At 37.2% G+C, this 15,127-nt stretch overlaps 1 pseudogene; it reads left to right on the forward strand.

Annotated features, from left to right (window-relative positions):
* The first annotated feature begins 762 nt into the window (after positions 1-762).
* LOC112701563 (inositol oxygenase 2-like) lies at positions 763-2,742 on the forward strand (annotated as a pseudogene).
* Positions 2,743-15,127: the final 12,385 nt, after the last annotated feature.

The following is a 15,127-nucleotide window of genomic DNA, read 5'->3' on the forward strand; positions in this document are numbered from 1 at the left end:
TTCAAAATTTCTTTTTCTTTACCTATTGCTTTTTAATAATTTTCTCCAGTACATTTTGTCTTTAATTACAACAAAATGGCTACTACTCTAGTTGACCAATCTGCCCTTGGTATGATTAAATTTTCTTCTTAACATAGCCTTTATTTTATTATTTCTATTCGGTTTCTATTCATTCAGAAGTAGCGTTTGTAACATTGTGACATGTTTTTAGGGTCACAATTTGATGAGAAGAATGTGCACAATCATGTCACTAAGGATACAAACGAGGTTACGTTGAATGGCGTGTCACATAATGGATTTACAGCACCAGAAATTAATTCATTTGGCCACTCTTTTAGGTATCAACTTCATTTTAGATTCTCTCATTTATCTTTAATTATTGATCCACTACAACAAAAACTGAAATATTGCGGCAGTTTTGAAATGTTTTCACAGATATCCGTCGCATCAACCTTCATTAAATAAAATTTAGTGACGGTTTTAAAAAATTGTCGTAAAAAAACTGCCTCTATATGTAAGATTTGGTGTAATGATCATGAATGAAGGTTTATGTTTTAGAGCTTATGTTTTATGGGGTTTGGCAGGGCTTATGATGCTGAAAGTGAAAGGCAAAAAGGTGTAGAAGAATTCTATAGATTGCAGCACATAAACCAAACATATGACTTTGTAAGCAAACTTTTATTCAAAATCATTTATCTATCTATGCTTTCTAAGCAATGTCATCGGACTCATGAATATATAATGCTATAACAGGTGAAGAAAATGAGGGAGAACTATGAAAAATTGAATAGAGCAGAAATGAGCATATGAGAATGTTGTGAGCTGCTAAATCAAGTAGTGGACGATAGTGATCCTGATTTGGATGAACCTCAAATTCAACATTTGTTGCAATCTACTGAAGCCATTAGAAAAGACTATCCTAATGAAGATTGGTTGCATTTGACCGCACTCATTCATGGTATATGCATATTCCTTTAGTATACATAAAGCTTGTCTAAAAGAGAAACTAAAATACTTAATAGATTATAAACCAACTTAAATTAGTAAAACGATAAACTTATTTGTCTGCCTAAAAATGTAGTAGAAGTTCAAATCCCATCTTATATATGTAATAATTTATTGGCTAGTGACATACTCTTAAATAAAGCTTTAATCTATAGTAAATTAATCCTTGACCTACCAAATTGTGAAAACTATGGAAAATAAAACAAGAAAGACTTTATCATAATCATAATATTCTTTTTATTTAATATGATGAAACCTAAACGTCTTTTATTTGTTGAGAGACACAACATATCTTAGATTATGATGAGGAGTTAACAAATGATTGTATGTGTTGACTTATTTTAGATCTTGGAAAGATTCTTCTTCTTCCTCAATTTGGAGAGCTTCCTCAATGGGCGGTTGTTGGTGAGAACTTTCACTCAACCATATTTACATAATTAATTTTTTTCAATCCTATTAATTAGTGTAACTTTAAATTTAACATTCAACTAAACGATTATAACAAATACATATTTGAAGGAGATACATTTCCTGTTGGTTGTGCTTTTGACGAAGCAAACATTCACCACAAGGTAAACAAGTTGTTTATTATACATAACTTTTAATGGTTTGATGAGTTTCTTATCTTAAACTAGCAACTAATTAAAGTTTTTTTCACGTTGTAGTTTTTTAAGGAGAACCCGGATATAAAAAACCCTGCTTATAACACTAAGGATGGAATCTACACCAATGGATGTGGACTTGAAAATGTAATGATGTCATGGGGACATGATGACTATATGTATTTGGTAAGTCTATATTCAGTTCTTTACATAAACACAATGATTTTCAATGATTATATATATTTATTTTCAATTGAAAAAATGTTAGTTTTATTTTAAAAATTCTTCTTTTTTGGAATATTTATGATTTAAGATTTATATTTTAGGATCTATGATTTAGGTTTAGAATTTAAAATAACAAAAATAATTAAAAAAATTGAAAAAAAAATCCAAACATTATTATATGTCATTTTGATAATAATTTAATTTGCTCTTTTATGTATTATTTGAACTTTGGATTTGCTAAATAGCACACTTTTGTATCTTTAGGTTGCTAAGGAAAATGGTTGCACTCTACCTTCAGCAGGATTATTCATCATCAGATATCATTCTTTCTATCGTAAGCTTTTTCATCATGCGCTATATATCCATCTATAAAAATTTTGCATAATGATGTATAATCTTGTATTGCAGCTTTACATAAGGAAGGTGCATACTCTCATCTCATGAATGACGAAGATCGTGAGAACCTAAAATGGCTCCATATTTTTAAGTAAGTTCGTGTTTAACTTAAATGTATCTTTTTTTTCACATATTCTTATGCTTCTTGTTAATTATATCACGAACAATATCATATGAGTAACAAAATTTATTATTTTTTATTAACATTTAGCTAACATTACTATAAATACTAAATTATAAATCATAAATATGATCCAAAATATTGAGCTCTAATATTTCTCATATATCACTCGTAATTTTGTGTAGCAAATATGATCTGTATAGCAAGAGTAAAGTGTTAGTTGACGTTGAAAAAGTTAAGCCATACTATCAATCCCTCATTGAGAAGGTGAGACCAAATTTTATAGTTTTTTTTCTTAATTTAATATTCTGTGTTTTAGTTTAAGAATTTGGGGTTCTTATTCTTTTATTATGACATGTTTTGCAGTATTTTCCGGCAAAGCTTAAATGGTGAATGGTGAAGCCTCGCAATATATATAGAATGGTGTGTAGAGAGTTGAGTTGTTTCTCCCTGGCAAGCATGTTACATAATTTATTTTTAGTTGATCAATCCGTTGCATTTCTTGTCTTTTTAAGTTGCATTTGCAAGGATGTAAATTCATGTAATAAATGCATTATGTATTTGTATATTGCAAACAAATAAATATATACTACTAAATATTTCTTTCAAGCGTTCGTTCACAGTTTCTATTCCTAATTTTAATATTTTGCACTACGGATAAGAGAGGGAATTTACTGTCTCATACTATGAAAACAATGCAAATTGGAATTTAATATTTGTACCAAGGTTGTGAGAATCGAATCGGTCAATAAATTGGTAAAGTGACGGGTTCAATGATTTAAAAGTTTAACTCGGATTTAACTAGTTTAATTTAAAATAAATTTATTAAAAATTTAATATACAAATTTTAAATATTTAAATTTAATAATTTATTAACTAATAAAATTTAAAATTTTATAATTTTACCTAATAACTTGCTCATATTTTATCATTAATAATTCACAAAATAAAAAATTCTAAATAACTTTAAGTTCTAATAAAGTAATCAGTAATGAACTAATCAATAATACATATCACATCAGCAACAAAAATTTAGAATAAAAATATTTCAATAATAATTTCTAATAATCAAATAATAAAAAACAATGACAAATACAAACTTATATAAAAACTCAAATCATCAACAACAAAATTCAGGATCACAACAAATTTTACGACAACTTTTAATTAAGTATTCAACAGCAAAAACTTAGAATCCAAAAACAAAAAACTCAGCATCCAAAGCCCAGAAAATCCAAAAACAAAAAATAAACAAAAAAAATCAAAACTAAATTCAAAATCATATCAGCAACAATCCTACCCCAGAATACAAAATTAACAAAATTGCAACACTCAGAAAATCAGCAACAACACAAATTGAAGCAGTAGTGCTTACCGACAGCGAGGGAGGAAGGGAAGTGACAGCGAGGGAGGAAGGATGTGACCTCGGACAGAAAGAGAAGGGGCTTGAAGATAGAGGCTTGACGTGAGGACAGAGATAGTGATTTTAGGGCCGACAACGACGACGACAAATACTGGCTTGACGAGACGGAGACTGCGATGCCAACAGCTTCGAGCACAACTTCTTAGCACCGTCGAGGAAAAGATGAAGGCCGAGATAGAGGAGACGAGCAGCAACGCGAGACATGTTCCGATGGAGGAGATGAACGGCAAGAAGTGGGATGACGACTGGAGCATATGCAACAGCAGTAGTGAGATAGTGGTGGACATGAGTTTGGTGATGGAGAAGACGACCAGTGAGAAAGGGAGTTAGGGTTGGGTCCTCAGAGAGTCAGAGAGAGAATCGATAACCTAAAAAACCTAACCAATTCCATCAGTTCACTAGTTAACTATCAGTTTGTCTAATTTGTTTATCATTTTTTTAGGACAATTTTAGGCATCAACTGAATCGGCCAGAAGACCAATTTCTGATTAACCTGATCGAATCGGTCGATCTGGTCTAATATTCAAAACATAGATTTGTACAATGTATTTATGCGTTGTGGCATTTTAGAAAGGAACGAATCAATATTAAAAGTAAATGAAAACGAAAATCATTTTCATAAAGTAAAATTTAAAAAAATTGAAAATTTTTACATTGTTTTCTATGGACAATTTTGGAAAGAAGAGGTTTATATTTCTTCTTTTGTTTTGGTTTTATTTTTAATTTGCTTACTATAGAATAAATAGTTTTTGTAAATATTTAAATATGAATGTCATTATCATTTACTAATTAGTTAAGATTTTATTAAATAAAATAATTTATAAATCTATTAATTATTTGATTTGATTCATATTTATATAAAGGATAAAGTACTAAATTGATCCCTTACCGCCTTACATTTGGGCGTAATCCTATTTTAGTCTTTAAGGTTCAAAGTGTCCTATTTGAATTAAAAAAAGTTTCATTTTAGCTTTAATGTAGTCCCACCGTGAGGTCAAAGTTAAATAATTAGCGAAATGTCCTACAGAACAGCAACACAAGAACAAAGTCGATAATTTGGAGAGCAAGTACAAGTTTCAAAGGCACAAAATCAACTGTCAATGCATTAATACATTTATTTATCATTTTTCTTACAATCTAAAACTATAGAACTAAGGAGAATGATAAATATATATATATTGATACATCCATGGTTAATTTTGTACCTTTGGAACTTATACTTGTTCTCCAAATTATCGACCTTGTTCTTGTACTACTGTCATGTAGGACATTCCATTAATTATTTAACTTTGACCTCACGATGGGATTACATTGAAGCTAAATGAAACTTTTTTGGATTCAAATATGACACTTTAAACATTAAGAATCAAAACAGAATTACGCCTAAACATAGGAGACTAATTTAGTACTTTATCCTTATATAAATAAGCCTTTTGGATGCTTTCTGTAACATACCAATAAAATTAATAAAATTATCAATAATGCAAGTTCTCTGGTTCTTTCTATCTCTTCTCTTCTGCTACTTTATTTTATTATTATTGCTACTTATTATATTTGATAACACATTATGTGGGTGAATGGGATAAAGTAAGAGACTTTAGTAAGGAAAGACAATGAGTCTTGAATGATTGTGTTAATGATATGTTGGAAATACATCATTTTAACATTTATCTCCAAAAATAATAAAACACGTGAACTTTAATTTAGTTTTTGGAGTTTTAAGTTGCTTTTATTTATTTCTTAAACTTTACAAACTGATTGTCATTAGTCATTAGGATAATTTTTGACACACAAATATTAATAAAGTATCGACATGGACGGTCACATACTACGTTAAAACCTGTAAAATGATGCAGTTTTAATTTTGACATTTAAATAGTCAAAAAACGATGCCGTATCACTTGCTTTGTGAGGACAAATTTCAATAAACACTACTTACGATGTTATTTTTGAACTGCTCGAGGGTTAAAATCAAAATGATATCATTTTATAGAATCCAACGTGCCATTCAACTGTCCACATCAGCGTTCTATTAACGTCTATGCATAAAAAATTATTTTAAGGGCTAACATTAGTCATGTTTCTAAAGTTTAGAGACTAAATAGAGGCAATTGAAATTTTAAGAACCAAATTGAAGTTTGCATACAATGCAAGTTTAGGGACCAAATTGAGTATTATCTTGACTATTTATCATAGAAAAACTATAGGGGATCAACTATATTATAAGCCAACTCAGCCAACTCCCTTATAATTTTCAATTTTTCAAAATAAATTTACACAAAAATGACCCTAATTCCAATTTCACTCTCATTCACCACACAAAATCACAAATCATAAACCCTCTCTCCCAATAATCAACGTTGTGCTTCCCTCTCCCCAATGTCCCACGCTGTCGTGGTTTCATCGTGCCGCCGTAGTGCCGCAGCTGCATCGTCCTCACGGGCCATTGTCGGTCGTCCTTGCATCCTTCTCCGCCGCTTCATTCATCGTTCAAGCAAGAAAGACAGCCAATATCACACCTCTACTTTACCCTCTTGCATCCCATCACTCATCATTTGTGCAGCACTCTCGCATCATTGCCACTCTCCCGTCGCACCGCCGTTTGATCCGTGCCATTCACACCCATGATGCTTGCATGTGGCATCCTTGCCACTCGCGACTCTCATTCCCATTCATCACTTACATCCTCTGCTTTTGCAGTTCTATCCATGCTCAAGCCATCCACACTAGCGTTGGCCCCCACATTCATGCCTCGGACGCTTTGAAAGGTGCACAAAAATTCCTTCCTCACCAATTGCAAGGGATCTATAGACAAGGTAACGCCGCTTGTGTCTGTTTCTTTTTTTTTTAATTTTTTTTGGAGGGAACATTAAATTGACTATCCTCAGTTTTGGATGTTACATTAGCATGGGTTACAGATATTTCCTTGTGACTACATGTATTATCTACGCCATTCCTCTGTAAATTTGGTTGTTTTCATTTTTTTAAATTCAGTTCTTGCTTTCATTTAAAACTGGATGATCATTATAGAGGGTTTTGGTTATTTTTACTAGATTTTGATGTTAGGTTCTCTTAAAATTAGAAGCTGAATTGATTTTTTGGATGTTTCTTTTAGAGGGTTTCGGATGATGTTTCTTTTCACATTATCGGATTTGTTGTTTAATCGGATTTAGGAAGTTTCTCTGTGTGTTATGTAACACCCTACCATAAAGAGTCTTATGCTTAAGTCATAATTCAGAAATGGCAAGGTATTACGACCTCTAAAATAAAAATTTAGTATGTATAGTAGTATGAATGATTGATTATAACTAGGAGCCTTTGTAGAAAAAAGGGGGTAAACAAAAAAATCGCAACTCGAAAGCGCAACACTCCGATCGATAGCGTAACGAACAAGGATAACCAACGCGTGATTATATATATACAAATGAGTGTCAAAAACAGGAATATCAAGACTCAAAATCCGGCTGCGAAGATAACCGGTCCGAGCATAGCAATATATACATATGATAAAATAAGGAAAACCCCAAAGGAAACCCAAAGGGACACAAAAACAGAAACCTATTCTCCAAAATCTCCCATAAGAGGAGTCATCATAGTTTGTATTATTTAATGGAGATAAAAGTATCTAAGCAAAACATATAAACCAAATCTTAGCCCCGAGAACAAAGGACCTTCGCAAATCTAGAAGTCTCCAGCATGCCTCAGCGGGAAACCACACGTCCTGCATCTGAAAACCACAAAATCTGCATGGGTGAGAACCAGAGGTCCCCAGCATGGTAACAGCTTCCACATATATAATACATAATAATGGAGGAAAGCCAAAGGAAATCCTAGAACTTCCTCCAGATAATATCAAAGCTTATAAACAGGCTAAACCATAAAGGGCTTCTGACTAAAGATTCTTCAGTCTAACTAATACTTCCCTTTTCCAATTCCTTCAGACCTCCCAACCACCAGCAGGAGTATAATGTAGCAAACACAGTTATATCAAGCAAGAAATATACAATTAGGAACAAGTAAGGCATTTAGACAATTAGCAAGTAATATGCAGTCAAATAGGCAATCTCAAACAATTCATATAGTATGCATATGATGAATGCCTGTCCCTAGTGGCTGATGATATCATCTTGTCAGTTATAGAGCCAACCCGACAAGTCCTGGTCGCTAACCATTGGACTATCCCTCTGTCACACATCTCCAACTCGAGTTATACTCGTTATAAACTTGATCATAATCATGATCTATATCCATCACCCTCACTGGTGAATATTTACGGGGGCGAGCTCATCCGGGTCTTTCACAGTTCCCGGCCACACTTACGACATAGGGTCAACAGAGTATCAAGTCTCAACCTGGAGCACGTGGTGGCTAGCCACTGCTACTACCCAGGAAAACTCGTATCTCAGATAGTGGAAGTGCAAATCACAATTATCAATAAATCAGCATTAACATGCATGAATTCTCATCCATGGATCAACATCCATATCAGCCATCCGGCTCACGGTTCAGTCCAGAACCAGCCAATATTCATATAATACACAGCCATTCCGGCTCACGGTTAAATCCATAACCAGCCAATATTCATAGCATACACAGCCATTCCGGCTCACGGTTCAATCCAGAACCAGCCAATTCATAAACAATTACGGCCCTTCGGCCAATGGCATAACAAGCACTTCCACCACCATCCTCCACATCTCACATAATCATCAATGATCCTCATTGATTATTAATTTTCCCTTGCTTCACTCGCAAGTTACCACATCCACTAGCTCCTTCTCTCATAGCTAGGCATATCATAATGATTTAAGATATAAGTGGTGAGATCGGAGGCTTAGAAGTATGAGATTTGGCTTTTAAAACTCAAAAATCAACTTTGGGATGAAAACAGGGCCACGCGTACGCACATTCCACGCGCACGCGTGGATGGCCTCAAAAACTCATCGACGCGCAAGTGTCATGCACGCTAACGCGTGGATTAAAAATTTGCCAATCGACGCGTACGCGTCAACCACACGTACGCGTGGGTGTTCTCGTGCCCCAGGCACAACACTGGCACAGTTCTGGCATAACTCTCTGGAAAATGGCTGGGCATTGGGTGCAGCACAATCGGCGCGCCCGCGCACATCACGCGCACGCGTGGATGGCGCTTTCTGGAAGATCGGCGCATACGCGCCAAGTGCGCCTACGCGCAAGGGTTTATTCTGCTAAAAATTTTCTAAGTTAAAAGCTACAGAATTCACAAATTTAAACCCCAATCTTCCAACGGACATAACTTCCTCATTTTAAATCGTTTTTCACCCGTTCTTCGAACGGCATGGACTTCCCGGATCCAATTTCATTTCTAAACAGATTTGGCACAAAACGGAGATCCGTAGTCCAAGTTATGTCCCACCAAAGTTTGCCCAAAAACCATATTTTCATATAAAACCACAATATGCCATTTTCAAAACAAGCCATTTTCAACTCTTTTCAAAATCAATCAAAACATGCCAATTTCATCCCTTTTCTTTGAAATCAATCAAAACATATCAAATTCAACATCAAGCCTCCTCAACTCACACACTGACACATTACCACAATTTACCAAAATCACTATCTCATCATTTTAACCCACTTCACCCAAGTGGCTAAAACTCAAACACATTGACATATCATATACTCTTCCTCATGGCAACTCTCAACAACACCAATTCCAATAAATCATCATTGTACCCAATCAATATCATACTCACCATCAACATGGTTCAACCCACAATTCAACCATAACCAATCATCAAGCATATATCACAACATGCATATTTCTCATACATCATACTATTAAGGCATCAATAATCATCATCACATATATGACCACATCATATATCTCAATCATTCAACAACATCAACCATTCAAGTCCTATCTTAGGGCCTCTAGCCTAAGTATTTCCTACCACATTACATATTAGATACGGGAAACCGAAACCATACCTTAGCCGATTTCCCAAGCTCAACCGGAGCACTTCCAAACCACTTATCCACAAGCTCTCAAGGCCTCAAAACCTCCAAGAACAGATTTTTCACCACCAAACCCTTTCCAAGCTTTTCAAAATCACCAATCAAGCTCCAATATCCACACATACACAACCTAAGCCACAACCATCATACCCATACACAACATCTCAAAACCCAAACATCATAAAACAACAAAATTACACTAGGTTTGAGAATCTTACCACACCCAAGGTCCAAGGAGACAAGATTAACCTTCTCCTTCAAGAGAGTTGGGTCCTATAACATCAAAGAACCCAAAATCTCAACATTTCACCCATGAAACTCGAAAATAAGGGCTGGAATTTCGAAGAGCAAAACGTGGCTTACCTCAATATTAATTGTATGAGTTTTGTAGAGCTCTCCGCGGTGAACGCGTGGCCGCAAACGGAGCGGCAATCGGAGCTCTAGATCAAAAGTTATGGTGGTTTGAAGATCAAGTGAGAGATAGAAGGTTGAGAGAGTGTTCTTCCCCCATTCCCTCTACTTTCAGCGTGTTTTTGAGTGTTGTGAGGAGAGAGAGTGCTGAAAACTAGGGTTTTGGTCTAGTTATGTTGGGCCAAGGGCCCACTTTGGGTCCGGTTGGCCCGGTTTGACTCGTTCGGTCCAATTTTGGTCCGAATTCTATAAAATTGGTACCGAAATTCTCGTCTCAGTCTCCTCTATCACATTTAGCCATAAAAATCACATTTTGGGCTTTCTAGAATAAATTCTCATTTATGGGTTAATTAGCTGTTAATTAACCGGGTTTTACATTCTACCCACCTAATTGGAAATTTTGCCCACAAAATTCAAACGCAATTACCTGAGAATAAATGCGGATAATTCGTTCGCATCTCCGACTCAAGTTCCCAAGTGTGTTCCTCAACACCGCCTCGACTCCATGCCACTTTGACTAATGAAACCTCTTTTCCACGCAACCGTTTGATACTAGTATCATCGATTCTGACCGGAGCCACTGGAAGCATCAAATCTTCCCTTAACTGAACCGACTCAGGTTCCAACACATGGCTAGCATCAGGAGTGTACTTCCGAAGCTGCGACACGTGAAACACGTCGTGCAGATTCGAAAGATGAGGTGGTAGAGCCATCCGATACGCCACCGGTCCAATCCTCTCCAGGATCTGAAATGGACCAATGTATCGAGGATTCAACTTCTTTGCCTTAATCGCCCTACCTACTCCCATGGTCGGAGTAACCTTAAGGAACACATGATCTCCTTCCTCAAATTCTAAGGGCTTTCGCCTCTGATCGGCGTAACTCTTTTGACGACTCTACGCCGTAAGCATCCTATCACAGATTTTCTTGACTTGTTCAGTAGTCTCAGCTATCATTTCCGGCCCTAACAAGCTTTTCTCTCCAGCTTCATACCAACATAGCGGAGATTGACATTTCCTCCCATACAAGGCCTCATACGGAGCCATTCCGATGCTCGCATGATAACTATTATTGTATGCAAACTCCACTAATGGCATATACCGATCCCAACTCGCCGGTTGGTCCAAAACACAAGCTCTCAACATATCCTCCAGTGTTTGGATTGTCCTCTCGGATTGACCATCTGTTTGAGGATGGTAAGCCGTGCTCAAGCTTAATCGGGTTCCAAAAGCTTTCTGAAATGCACCCCAAAACCTTGAAGTGAAACGAGGATCTCTATTAGAGATTATAGTAGCAGGTACACCATAAGTCTCACAATCTCCTTTATGTATAACCGTGCTAGCTCCTCAAGGGTGTAAGTCATCCGAATGGGTAAAAAGTGAGCTGACTTTGTCAGTCGGTCCACAATCACCCAGATAGCATCAAAACCAGCCCTAGTCCTTGGCAATCCAGACACAAAGTCCATTGCAATACTTTCCCACTTCCATTGTGGAATCTCTAAAGGTTGCAACATCCCGGAAGGTCTTTGATGTTCAATCTTTACCTTTTGACAAGTTAAGCACTTTGAAACATATTCCGCCACATCATTCTTCATACCCGGCCACCAGAACATTGCCTTTAAATCATGGTACATCTTAGTACTTCCCGGGTGAATGGAGAATCCGCTTTTGTGTGCCTCCTTTAAAGTATCTAGCCTCAAAGTGCCAACATCCGGCACAATGATCCTACCCTTGAATCACCATAACCCATCTTTTTCTTCCGACACTCTCCACCGTTTTCCTTGCTCAATAGCCGATAACACCTTCCATAACGCTTCATCATTTTGATGAGCCTTTAGGAGTTCGGACTTAAAGTCACTTGAGATTTCTAATCGGCTCAAACACAAAGTTCCGGATACTTCTCGAGCACCAATCTTCAGACTCTCAAATCCCTTGAGCAACTTCTCCTCTTGAAGCATCATCCAAGCCGCATATAATGACTTCCGACTCAACGCATCTGCCACTACATTCGCCTTTCCCGGATGGTAATGCAACTCAAAGTCGTAGTCTTTCAACAATTCCATCCACCTTCTCTGCCTCATATTGAGCTCTTTCTGATCAAAGAGATACTTCAAGCTCTTATGATCAGAGAAAACTTGGAACTTAACCCCATAGAGATAATGCCTCCACACCTTCAAGGCAAACACAACCGCAGCGAGTTCCAAATTGTGCGTAGGGTAACTAACTTCATGAGGTCTCAACTGTCGTGAGGCATACGCCACCAAATTACGATGCTGCATCAGCACGCACCCTAGACCCTTCAATGAGGCATCACAATACACCTCAAATGGCTCGTTCGGCTCAGGTAACACTAACACAGGTGCAGTGGTCAACTTTTTCTTCAATGTCTGAAAGCTCTCCTCGCACTCAAGAGTCCAAACAAACGGAGTGTCTTTGCGGGTTAACTTTGTCATTGGCAAAGCTATCTGTGAAAAGCCCTTGATAAACCTTCGGTAATAGCCAACTAAACCCAGAAAACTCCTTATCTCCGTTACGGTGATTGGTTGTTTCCAATCCATCACCGCCTCCACCTTAGTTAGATCTACGGCTATTCCCTTCTTACTCACCACATGGCCCAAAAACTTCACCTCACTCTTCCAAAACTCACACTTAGACAGTTTTGCATAGAGTTTCTTCTCCTTTAGAATCTGCAACACGGTCCTCAAGTGTTCCGCATGTTCTTCTTCAGTCTTGGAATAAATCAATATGTCATCAATAAAGACAACAACGAATTTATCCAGAAACGGACGGAAAACTCTATTCATGTAATCCATGAATACCGCAGGAGCGTTCGTTAATCCAAAGGACATTACAGTGTACTCGTAATGACCATAACGAGTCCTGAAAGTGGTCTTAGGGATATCCTCACCCCTCACCCTTATCTGGTGATAACCGGATCGCAAATCGATCTTGGAGAAAACTCAAGCTCCTTGTAACTGATCCATGAGATCATCAATTCTCGGCAATGGGTACTTATTCTTTATTGTAACCTTGTTTAGCTGCCTGTAATCCACACAGAGCCGCATACTCCCATCCTTCTTCTTCACCAGTAATACTGGAGCACCCCACGGAGAGACACTTGGTCGTATAAAATTCTTTCCCAATAAATCCTCTAACTGAGACTTTAGCTCGTTCATCTCTAACGGTGACATCCTATAAGGAGCACCTGAGATTGGTCCCGCCCCGAGTACCAACTCAATAGCAAACTCAACCTCTCGGTTAGGTGGAAACTCATCAATATCATCAGGAAACACTTCCGAAAACTCACACACAACCGGAATCTGTTCCAACCTTTGATCATCACCCGAAACGCCTGCGGTTAACAACATGATACCCTGACATTCGGTTCCGGAACAGTTCACCATCATTGAATTCAAGTAATAATTATTCACCACGACTGGCCCTTCAGTATCTTCCGGCATAAAGTACACCGACTTTGTAGAACAATCTAGCAGAACATGGTTCTTAGATAACCAGTCCAATCCCAAGATAAGATCAAGACCAATCATCGGTAAGCAGACTAAATTATGAACAAAATCACGCTGCTTGAACCTAAAGGAAACTTCCGGGCATCCTAGCCTAGTTACCATGGCTTCATGGGTAGCATTATACACTCTTAGATCATACCCTAAGGTTACGATCTTCAATCCTAACTCATGGGCTTTCTCAAATGCAATGGATGAATGCGATGCTCCCGAATCAAATAAAGCATTTAAAGTTTGACCATCCATTTCACAATTACCTCGAATGAATGTCTCAGATCCCTCAGCACCTATAGCTGAAGTGGTGATCACCCGACCAGTCTGCTGTGTTTTCCCAGCACCTTGTTTCTGCTTCTCCGGGCAGCTTGAGACTTTATGCCCCGCTTTTCTACAATTGTAGCACAAGCCCCATCCGGCCTTGCATGGTGCTCCTGGATGGTGACTTCCACACCTAGCACAAACTTGATCATCCTGAGGTTGCTTCCCAAACTTCTTCCCTTGGAAATTGTTGTTGTTGTTGGGCCTCCTGAAAGAGCTTCCCCTCTTGAAAGACGGGCCTCTAGGTGCAAAGCTCTTCCCTCGGTTCTGTGGGAATGAACCTTTGTGAATCCCTTTCTCAGCGGTTGCCCTTTTCACACACTCTTCAGCGTGTTTTTGAGTGTTGTGAGGAGAGAGAGTGCTGAAAACTAGGGTTTTGGTCTAGTTATGTTGGGCCAAGGGCCCACTTTGGGTCCGGTTGGCCCGGTTTGGCCCGTTCGGTCCAATCTTGGTCCGAATTCTATAAAATTGGTACCGAAATTCTTGTCTCAGTCTCCTCTATCACATTTAGCCATAAAAATCACATTTTGCGCTTTCTAGAATAAATTCTCATTTATGGGTTAATTAGCCGTTAATTAACCAGGTTTTACATGTTACTGGATATTTCTTTCATAGGTTTTGGATGTTTTTTTATTGTAAAATGCAGATAGATGCCATGAAGGTTTGCTTTATTCCTCTATTGTCCATTCTATTTTCTTCTTTCATTGCACCATGTGAGTAGATGTTCTTATAGTTTTGACTTATGATTCAGGGAAGTGCTTCTCAAAAACAAATGAAACCAAAGCCTAAAGAACGTGGATTCAAGATAGATTGGGTTGTTGCCTCAGCAAGTGTAAGTAGTACTACTGATCTTAATCAAGAAATGGTTCGTAGAATGTCAGAATTCAAGGTTTAACTACTAAATAAGAAAGTATTTCATTCTTCTCTTTGCCCATACTTTGTTTGTTTTCACTTCTAAATATAATTTTTTTGAGAGTGAAAAATTCTCTCGAGAATTAATGCCCCAATTTCCTCCTTTTTTGTTACTTTTATGAGATTTTGATGTTAGTTGCTCTTAAAATTAAAAGATTTAATTGCCTTTCTGGATGTTTATTTCTTTGTAAATAATT

Source organism: Arachis hypogaea, chromosome 7, assembly GCF_003086295.3.
Source record: "Arachis hypogaea cultivar Tifrunner chromosome 7, arahy.Tifrunner.gnm2.J5K5, whole genome shotgun sequence".
Lineage (NCBI taxonomy): Eukaryota > Viridiplantae > Streptophyta > Magnoliopsida > Fabales > Fabaceae > Arachis > Arachis hypogaea.